Source organism: Denticeps clupeoides, chromosome 2 (genome assembly GCF_900700375.1).
Source record: "Denticeps clupeoides chromosome 2, fDenClu1.1, whole genome shotgun sequence".
NCBI classification, from domain to species: Eukaryota; Metazoa; Chordata; class Actinopteri; order Clupeiformes; family Denticipitidae; genus Denticeps; species Denticeps clupeoides.
Genome location: NC_041708.1, coordinates 18,102,837 through 18,113,641, shown reverse-complemented (window position 1 = coordinate 18,113,641; position 10,805 = coordinate 18,102,837).

Sequence of the window (10,805 nt, the reverse complement as noted above, 5' to 3'; positions counted from 1 at the left end):
TGACCATTGCCTTCTGCTCAGCACTCTGCCATTGAGTCAATGATCATCTTGCTTGACTTCTAATCAAGTAAGACTTATCCTTTGCCTATTTGCCTATGCTCTGAGTGCTGTATTGAGCATTTTCACTACATATATGGTCAAGAATAAAAGTGACTCACCTCTCAGGGTCACCTCACCTCTGGGTCAATTGCACATCTGCAATTGGGTTGATCTTAACACAACTTACCTGCACCAGATGGGCCAGAGTTTTGTTGTACAATTCTGAGCAACATTTAGTCATTTTCTATGTCACATGGCTATGAAGTCAGCCTTATTTATTATTGTGTTATCAGTTCAAATTTGAAATATCTGTAATACCGTGAAGTAATAAAATTAGAAGTCTGAAGGTAGACGTGAACCGCAAAGTCTATAGTATTTCAGTAGCTTAAAGACAGGGATACACAGGCATCTGTGTCAATTAAGTAGTCTTTGATCAAAGTTCAGCAGGAGAATGGAGTTCTCATGGTCTAGGCCTGATGAAAGGCTTGACTCTAAAGCCTGCCCAGGAGAATCCACACTGCCATGCCTTATTAATAATTCACTCATCTCTAGCATCCCATTCCTTATTTACCCACCAGAACACAGTCAACAGGCTCCAGCTGCAGGGTGACGAAAATGGATGCTTTTCCAACAGGTTATGCAATGGTTCTAAAATGCACCAAAAGATTATTTTATGATTTGTCTCTAAACACATATTAACACTTCCACCTTTCAATCTGCTGTTTATGAATACATTTGCACTGCTTACTCCTGTAACTTTGTGAACAGGAGTTACCAGAAGAATTTATTTAGACTTTCTGTAAATGCATATTTACAAGGTCACCTATATTATCTTAATCACATATTGACAGTGTAAAGTGTCTCTGTATATTCATTGACAATGATCTATGCTTTTACAAACACATGAGTAATATTTCTAAGCATTTTTTCATCTAATATATTAACCTGTATTCTTTCAATAATATTTCAAAGACACTTACTATGCATGATGCAGAAAAACATTTGTAATGTCTAGTATTGATCACTGCAATGCTCTACTTATTGGAAACCCGGCATGATCTCTCAGTATGAGTTTAAAATGCTGCTGCACAAGAATTACACTCACAAGACTTTGGGCTCTTACTGGTACCGAGAATTAACACATTCTCAGCAGGTGGATGAGCTTTCTGCTACAGAGCTTTCCTGCTTTGGAAAAAGCCTTCCTGCCAATGTTCGCAACTCAGATACAGTGTGGGGGTGTTAACTGTAGTGTTTGTCAAAGCCCAATGAGACTGTATATGATTTTGGGCTATATAAGAAATAAATGTTGTTGAAATAATAAACTGAAAATATTGCAGTTGCCCCCTTGCTGCAGTACAGGTAATGTGAGTCTGATTAGTCTTGGAGAAAATATTAATATTTCAAATAAAAATGTATTGTAAAAATAGATTTAGTCTCAAAATGCCCTTTTCTAATCTTATTTGAAGTACAGTGTTGGGCTTAAATCTAAAACAATGTCTCAATTTTATAAATGAAAATAAGTTACACTTTTTTTTTTAGCACCACAAACTTCTTATCAGACATAAAACACCACTAAAATATATCTAAGAATGAATTTTTCCATCTTATTTCAAAATCTTGTAAGGCTTAATATTCTGTCTTATTTGAAGAAATCTTCAAAAATTAACTTGTTCTACTGGCATAATTGTTTACTTATTTCAAGCAAACATATCTTGCATATATATATATATATATATATATATATATATATATATATATATATATATTTTGCATTGGTATCTTGTGCTGTGTACAGTCTGCTATGTTTTTTTTCTGTGTGCTGTGTAATATAATGTGGACTTTGTGTTCAGACGGTTAGACATACAAAGAAGTATTTGACATTATCCAAATGTCACCAAATTTAACGTGACGCATCTTGGCCATGCCCAGTTAGCATTTTTCATGTTATGCTATCATTAGCATGGCAACATACACATTTTGAACATGGTTCAAACGTCACCAGATTTAAAGTGACGCATCTTGTCCTGTGTTGAAGATTCGATCAATAATTTCAAGCAACAAAAAATAATCGTTTATTGCATACACAACAAGAAAACAGCCAGCCAACGGATCCACCCCGCAACATGTCGGGACTTCGTTCATATACAATTTTTTTATTTTTCGTCACATCATTAAAACATCAAGAAGACCCAAAAACTGTGGCAATTGTGTGTGTGCTTAATAATTTGTGTGATGGTTCATGTTATCTATGCTTTTCTGCATGTATGGTTAACTAAAATGCATTTGATTTATGTTCACTCCCAGGATCTGTATGGAGTCAGCTAAGTGAGGCACCAGCTAATGGAGAACAGACCTTGACTCCTCTGTGTGTGTGTGTGTGTGTGTGTGTGTGTGTGTGTGATTAGGTATACAAAAATAATCAATTTCATAATACATTTCTATAACTTCAGTTTACGAATAAGTGTTCAAAATATAACTTTCATATATGTATAGTGCTAAATGTCTCCAAAACATATATTTTTGTTATACTTTATTAATCCTGAAGGAAATTGCTTCTCTGAATTTAACCAATCACCCTTGATGAGCATCCATGACAGGCGCTCAGGGAGCAGTGTGTGGAGATGGTGCTGTACTCAGTGGCACCTCGAACCACAACCTTCTGATTAACCGCTTGTCAGGATTGCTGTGCTTATCACCGGTGGCCAATCCTGACAGCGCTTAAAAACCGCAGATGTCCGCCCCTTCGGGAGGAACGGCATTTATGTGAACTCAGACATGAACTTGACTTCAGTGGGTGAATGTATGTGTTTTAAGTTCTGGCAATCGCCACACGCCTGCGGGCAAGTTTACGTTCTTTATTGTAGTTAAATTGTTTTCGGCCATCGCACCGCTGTTTATTTGTATTTATTGTTTATTTGATAATAAAGCCCCTTCCCAGCATGTCAGACCTCTGCGCTTCCTTCCCCCATAAGCCCGTAGTCGTGACAGAATGCCGTTCCTCCTCTTGACAAAAGCGCAGAGGAAATAAGCAGAGGAGAAGAAACAACGGCGGCGTCCCTCCAGCGAGGAGGTGGGCAGGCTCCAGCCCGAATGGCCAGAGTACTGCCCATGGGAGTTGATCGCACCCTGGGTCCAGGATGTCCGCAGGGTGGACGACCCTCAGAGTCACCGGTGGGAGGACACGGATGACGTGAGCGACAATGACGTGGGTTTCGTTGGGTGGTCGGGGCCGGGATGACTCCATCCAGCGCGTGTGTCCGAGATTGTCGCGACATCCGTGAAGGTCGACACGGACTATGACGAGGATGCCACGGATTGGGCAGTCGGTGCCGGGATGGCTCCGCCCATCGTGCCAGTCCAGGATCGTCGCGAGGTCCGTGGAAACCCACGTCACTCCCAGAGGTGCGACAACAGCGAGGAGGAAGACAGCGATGCGGGGGTAAGCTGGTGGAACAGGGCGACAGGAGGTCGCCAGCCAGCAACTGCACTGCCGGAACTACCTCACAGGGAAGATGCCCTCCCAGCTCCAGTTGCTGACCCGCCTTCCCTCTGCCCGGACGTTCCCCAGCTGAACGGCAGCGCATCACCAGCGCCCCCGCATGCTGGAGAAGACGTCCACCACCCCCCACGCCACACGCCCACCACCATCTCCAGCGACGTGCCCAGCCCCATGTGGGACAGCCCAAGGGTCCCGGGACCCTGCAGTGAGGCAACAGACACAGATGAGATCACCACCATCCTCGCATGTCTGTCTGGGTCAGCATGGGGCTGGGGCACAGCCCTCTGGCTCAGGGAGAGACAGACAGAAGGAGTTTTCGGGACTTCCTGCAGAGACTGAGGCCGGGGCCGCCACGCCTGCCCACGCCGGGGAGCCAGCCCGAGGGGCCGGGGCCGCCATGCCTGCCCACGCCGGGGAGCCAGCCCGAGGGACCGGGTCCTCCAAGGGGAGGATACAGCAGGGCAGGAGCCCTGTGGTTGCTGCCGTCCACCCCGCCGCCTCCACTGATTGTACTGCTGGGGCTCCGAGGACGTAGCCCTTGGAGGGGGGGCTCTGTCAGGATTGACTGCAGTTGTGCTTATCACCGGTGGCCAATCCTGACAGCGCTTAAAAACCGCAGATGTCCGCCCCTTCGGGAGGAACGGCATTTTCATGAGCTCAGACATGAACTTGACTTCAGTGGGTGAATGTATGTGTTTTAAGTTCTGGCAATCGCCACACGCCTGCGGGCAAGTTTTCTTTATTGTAGTTAAATTGTTTTCAGCCATCGCGCCGCTGTTTATTTGTATTTATTGTTTATTTGTTAATTAAAACCCCTTCCCAGCATGTCAGACCTCTGCGCTTCCTTCCTCCGTAAGCCCGTAGTCATAACACCACTAGGCCACCCACTGGCCAAATCTTTTTCTTATTTATCTGTGATCCTTCATGCATTAACAAAGTTAGACCTACAGTAAAACCTAAATTTTAGTGTGTGTGTTCAGTGAATGTTAATCGCACATCTGTCATCATAATTCAGTTCCTAGCTGCTGAGGCCCAGCCAGTATCTTTTGTGTTGGCAAAGGCCATAGACAGTCTACTATTCAGCATTGTCAAACCAGTTGTGACAGTCAGGCCTTCTTCGGGGCATTCCGAACCTCCCCATAATTTATTTGGCCTTGCAAGTCTTATCTTGGTTCTTTCCAGACCTTTACTTTCTTAGACCTTTACTAAGTTTCCTGCATGTATGCATGTGAGAGCATAATCTCATTGAAAAGGCATTTAAAGTTCAGACTATAAATGTGTGATGGGTTATACTTTGCGCAGGCTGCAAAGGCCCACAAACATACAATGTGGTTCAATGTGTTACCATACTTTAACATAAATGTCAGAAAGCAGAACAAACTAAATATTCAACAAAAACAAAACAGAAAATTAAACACAAACAAAATCTCAAACACAAGATACAAAATATAAAACATAAAAGACAGTTCCCTCCTGACTTACAAGTCACACTAAACAAAAAACACATAACCCTTTCTACTCCAGTGTCTTCAGTCTATATAGTTTGCAAATTATTCAAACCCCTCTTTTACACTGCAAACTAAGGCAGTGTTGTGTGGGATGAAATTACAAAAGAAAATTCCAAATATCTAACGCACCAATGTACTCCACCAATACCATGTCCTGCACTATCCTTTCCAACCATACCATCAGGGAGGTTATTTCAAGTTGTTTTTGGTGTGCATATCCCTGTTGTTTATATGTAATTAGTTCAATCAGCAGTTTTATTTAGTCTAATCACAAGATTACCATCTCGGCAATTCGGTCTCTTGCTTCACTCCTCAGATATCTCACAGGACACCCCCACACATAGATGTGTGGATCCATAGAACCCTGCCCACCTCTGGTAGGAAGCTCCTTGCGCCTCTACACTCCTGACCCCTCCAGCTGAGCATAGATAGAAAGGCATGAGCAAGTGGAATAATACACTGCTTCCAGTCCAGGCTGTTGACAAGGGAGGTTGGAGTCTGCAATCACCACACACACTCACCACTTTGTTTAAGATAATTCAGATAATCAGAAGAGCATAAATCAGAAATGTCATTAATATCTGTCAGTAGGCATCAGGTAATTTACCCACATTCTTTTTACACATTTCTCCTCTATTTTATTACAAAAATAAGTAGCACTGTTTTCTCTGAGTACAACAAGGATATTGAAGGGCCACTACATTAACCCCTCACCCTTAGCGAGCAGTGGGCAGCCATGACAGGCGCCCGGGGAGCAGTGTGTGGGGACAGTGACACCTCAGTAGAACCTTGGCAGCTCGGGAATTACATTTACATTTAAGAATTTGGCAGACACCCTTATCCAGAGCGACTTACAACATGCTTTCAAGTTACCATCGATGAAGGGATCAGTTCTAGTTTATTAGGACCCTCAACTATGAATACAATCTTTTTATTCACTCTTGCTGTAGATTCTGTACATAAGTTAGACAATAAGAACGTTACAAGTTAATCTAAATATTCTTTAAAGAGGAAGGTCTTCAGCTGCCGTTTAAAAATACTCAGTGACTGAGCTTTTCTGACCTCAAGGGGCAGTTCATTCCACCACCGAGGGGCCAAGACTGAAAAGAGTCTAGATGAATGTCTTCCTTTTACCTTTAGCGATGGGGGGGCAAGGAGTACTGGAGGCTCGGAGTATACGAGGTGCAGTGCGAGGTGTAATAAGGGCTGTGAGGTAGGATGGTGTCACTCCATGTTTGGCTTTGTAGGCCAGCATCTGATGCATGAATCTGTTTGAATCTGATGCGTACAGCTACTGGGAGCCAGTGGAGGGAACGTAGCAGAGGGGTGGTGTGGGAGAATTTGGGAAGATTAAAGATCAGTCGTGCTGCTGCATTTTGTATGAGTTGTACAGGTCGGATGGTGCATAGAGGTAGACCAGCTAGAAGGGAGTTGCAGTAGTCCAGTCGTGAGATTACTAAGGACTGAACCAGTAGCTGGGTGGCCTGTGTTGACAGATTAGGGTAGATTCATCTGATATTGTATAAAAGGAATCTACATGAGCGGGAAAGATTGCTGATGTGAGTCGAGGAGAGTTGGTTGTCTATTGTTACTCCAAGGTTACGGGCTGTTGTACAAGGTTTAACGTGAATTGAACCTTCTGATTACGGGTCCGCTTCCTTAACCGCTAGGCCACCACTGCCCCAACCATTTCTAACTTTCAGGGTCATTACGATTTTAAATCATCTTCTACATTCAAATTAGAATACACCCACTGAGATCTTGACAGAGAACAGAGAACAGAGAAGATAATCCAAGATGGCGGCACGTGCACACGCAGCGGCTTCTCTCCCTCCCGACCAAACAGCGTTTTCGTTTTTTTTCGTCCTGTAAGTCGCAGTGTTTTTGTACGTCTTCGTCGCGTTTATCTGCCCTTAAGCGTTCGTATAGCCGAACATTTTTGCTCGACTTCGGAAGAAACAAAGTTTTTAAGTTGAACTCTGTGGACACTGAAGAGCTGAATGGACTGGGTCTGCTCCGGAGGCCTACTCAATCACCGACCCCCACTCCTGCACCTCGCCCACAATGGAGGCGCCTCAAGCGGTGTGAGAGGAAGCAGAAGAGGGGTAAGCGCGGAGGTATCCGAGCTAGGCTAGCGGCTAGCCCACACAAACCTGCTATCCCTTTCATCGTTCTGGCCAACGTTCGCTCATTGGAAAACAAAATGGACTACATCCGACTACTACGTTCATCCCAAAGGAACGTAAAGGACTGTTGTGTTTTTGTTTTCACGGAAACATGGCTCAGCGACAGTGTCCCGGACCGCGCCATTCAGCTCGACCAGCTGACATGCTATCGTGCCGACAGGGTCGTCGTCACGGGGGGTAAGACCCGGCGGATGCTGTTGTTGTCTGTAAATACTGCTCACCAGTGCTGGAAGTTATGGTTATTAAGTGCCGACCATTCTACCTACCGAGGGAATATACAGCTGTACTTCTGTGTGCGGTGTACATCCCTCCCACCTCCAACAACAACAGGAGCGAGGCACTACATGAACTATACCAGCACATCAGTGAGCAGCAAACAGCCCACCCTGATGCTTTTCTCATTGTGGCGGGGGATTTCAATCATGCAGACTTAAAGAGCGTGTTTCCAAAAATACAGCAACACATTGACTTTCCAACACGGGGAAATAACACTCTGGACCTTGTTTACACCACCCAGAGAGGAGCCTACAAAGCTTTTCCCCTCCCCCACCTCGGTGCCTCTGATCACATCTCTGTCATGCTAATGCCCTCTTACAGACCGCTGGTAAAAGTCAACAAACCAGTTCGTAAGCAGATAAAAGTGTGGCCAGAAGGGTCTTCAGAGGTGTTACAGGACTGCTTTAACACCACAGACTGGAATATGTTCAAACAGGCTGCCACTTACAACAACACCATTGACCTCCAGGAGTACACAGAGACTGTTACAGCCTACATTAACAAATGCACTGAGGATATAACAGTCACCAAAACCATCACTGTCCGTGCCAACCAACAGGGATGTGTGCTGAGCCCCCTTCTCTTCACTCTGCTGACCCACGACTGCACTCCGTCACACTGCTCCAACCTCTTCATCAAGTTTGCGGATGGCACGACTGTGGTGGGACTCATTAATAACCGGGATGAGTCTAACTACAGAAGCGAGGTGAGCCGCCTGGCCAAGTGGTGCGGAGACAACAATCTCTCCCTGAATGTGGAGAAGACAAAAGAGATTGTTGTTGACTTCAGGAGAGGAAACACTCAGCATGCTCCTCTGACCATCAACGGTGCATCTGTGGAGAGGGTGTTCCTGGGTGTGCACATTACTGAGGATCTCTCCTGGACAAAAAACACCACTGCATTGGCCAAGAAAGCACAGCAGCGTCTCTACTTCCTCCGCAAACTTAGAAGAGCAAGAGCACCAGCCCCCATCATGTACACATTCTACCGAGGAACCATCGAGACCATCCTGTCTAGCTGCATCACTGTGTGGTTTGGAGCCTGCAATGCGTCCTGCCAAAAAACTCTCCAACGCATAGTCAGAGCAGCTGAGAGAATCATCGGTGTCCCTCTCCCCTCCCTCCAAGACATCTACAGCACACGCCTCACCAAGAAAGCACTCGGCATAGCAGCTGATCCCACTCACCCAATGCAAACCTTCTTCAGCCTGCTGCCATCAGGGAGGAGACTGCGGAGTCTCCAGGCCAGGACCAGCAGACTGAAGGACAGCTTCACCCATCAGGCTGTCAGGAAACTCAACTCCCTCCCAGCTCTGCCCCCACTCCCCTCACTCCCCTCTTCAGCTCCACAAACTTTCTGAACCCTAACACACACAAACTGACCATGCACCAGTCACTCTGTGCAGCTCTGGTCTGCCAACTACCTCACTTGTCACTTCATCACTTTAAACTTACCTCTGTTGCACTACATGGTTTTGCACTCTCCACCATGTGCCCATTTGTATATGGTGTTTTTAAAATTGTATATTGTGTTTTTTTTTTTATTGTATTTATACTTTGTATTCAATGTTACTGTTACTGTTTTTGTATTTAATGTTACTTGTATGGGTCAGAGAGTAACGTAATTTCAATTCTCTGCATGTCCTGTACATGTGGCAGAATTGACAATAAAGCTGACTTGACTTGACTTGACTTGACTTGACTTGACTTCATGATCTCTAGGGCTCGGTACAGGGGTAGCTTTTGGGGCATCTTTAACTCTTTAACTAGTCACCAAATTTAACACATCTTGGCCTTGTCCTCTTAGCATTTTTAACTTTAGCATTCCAGCATTAACATGCTAACATGCTAATTTTTCAACATACTCCAAGCGTCACCAAATTTAACGTGACGTATTTTGAACATGCCCTTTTGGCTTTTGTTGATGTTAACGTGCTAGCATTCTAATTGTTCTATATGCTTCAAATGTCACCAAATCGAACATGATTAATCTTGGCCGTGCCCTGTTAACATTTTTCATTTTTGAACATGGTCCAAACTACACCAAATTGTATGTGACTCATTGTGGCCACACCATGATAAATAAAAACAAATTGAAGGCAAACCAAATATTCCACCCTGACCAGGACTCAAACCTGGTATTTTCACCAGAAAGGTGAACCTGTTGCCAATACACCACCAGGGTTTTGGTTTGCCAATCCATACTGGCTCACAGAAAAAAAGAGTAGTTTGACTAAAATTAGCTGCCAATTTCAACAAATTACATGTGACATTTCAAATAATCTAAAATAATTATTGACTGTGGGAAACCGGAGAACCCGGAGAAAAACCCACGTAAACATGGGCAGCACATGCAAAGAACCCGGGCAAGGACTACACTCAAAAAAATAAACTAGGGTGTGTGTTTGAGTAGCAAATTACTAATATGTTTACATTACATGAATAAATAATTTTTATGTTCATTGCATGCTTCTCATTAGGGCTGCAACTAACGATTATTTTAATATTCGATTAATCTGTTGATTCTTTTTTTTTAATTAATCGTAGAATCGGATAAAAAAAAAAATAGAAAAGCATTCATTTCCAACCCTTTATTCAAAAACAGAACCAAAATCTTTAAAAAGTGCACAAACATGTTGCTCCTTGAGCTGTTATAATAATAATAAAATAAAATAAAAATGGACTAACACAAAAAGCATACACATGTATGCTTTACATCTGTCAAATATAGACTTTTTTCAAAAGAAAGTGCCACCTGAGCTGCCAGGACAATAAAAAAAATAAAGAACAATACAAATCAGAAAATTTAACAGGATTTGTCAGAACTTGTTCTCTACACTACACTGCAGATACACACACTCGCAGAAGCACACACTCACAAACTCTCACACTGACACACACACACACACACACACACACACTTACTCTCTCTCTCTCTCTCAAGCTCACTTGAAGCTTATTCATTAAATTATTACCATCAATGTAGTAAGTGCAAGGTTCATGACCAATTAAATTAAAAGGTACAACACACACAAATATATTTTTCAATAATAACCTATATGGGACAAAGCACAAAATATACACTGCAAAAAATGCTTTTCTAAACTTTTCCTGTTTTCAGTCCAAATATATACAAAATCTTAAATCAAGACACATTCACTAGACACATGAAATAGCATAAGAAATTGTCTTGTTTTCTGAAAAAACATCTCAAAATTAAGTGATTGCTTAAAACAAGCAAAATGATCTGCCAAAGGGGTAAGAAAACTAATCTTAATGAGATATAATCTCAAACAGA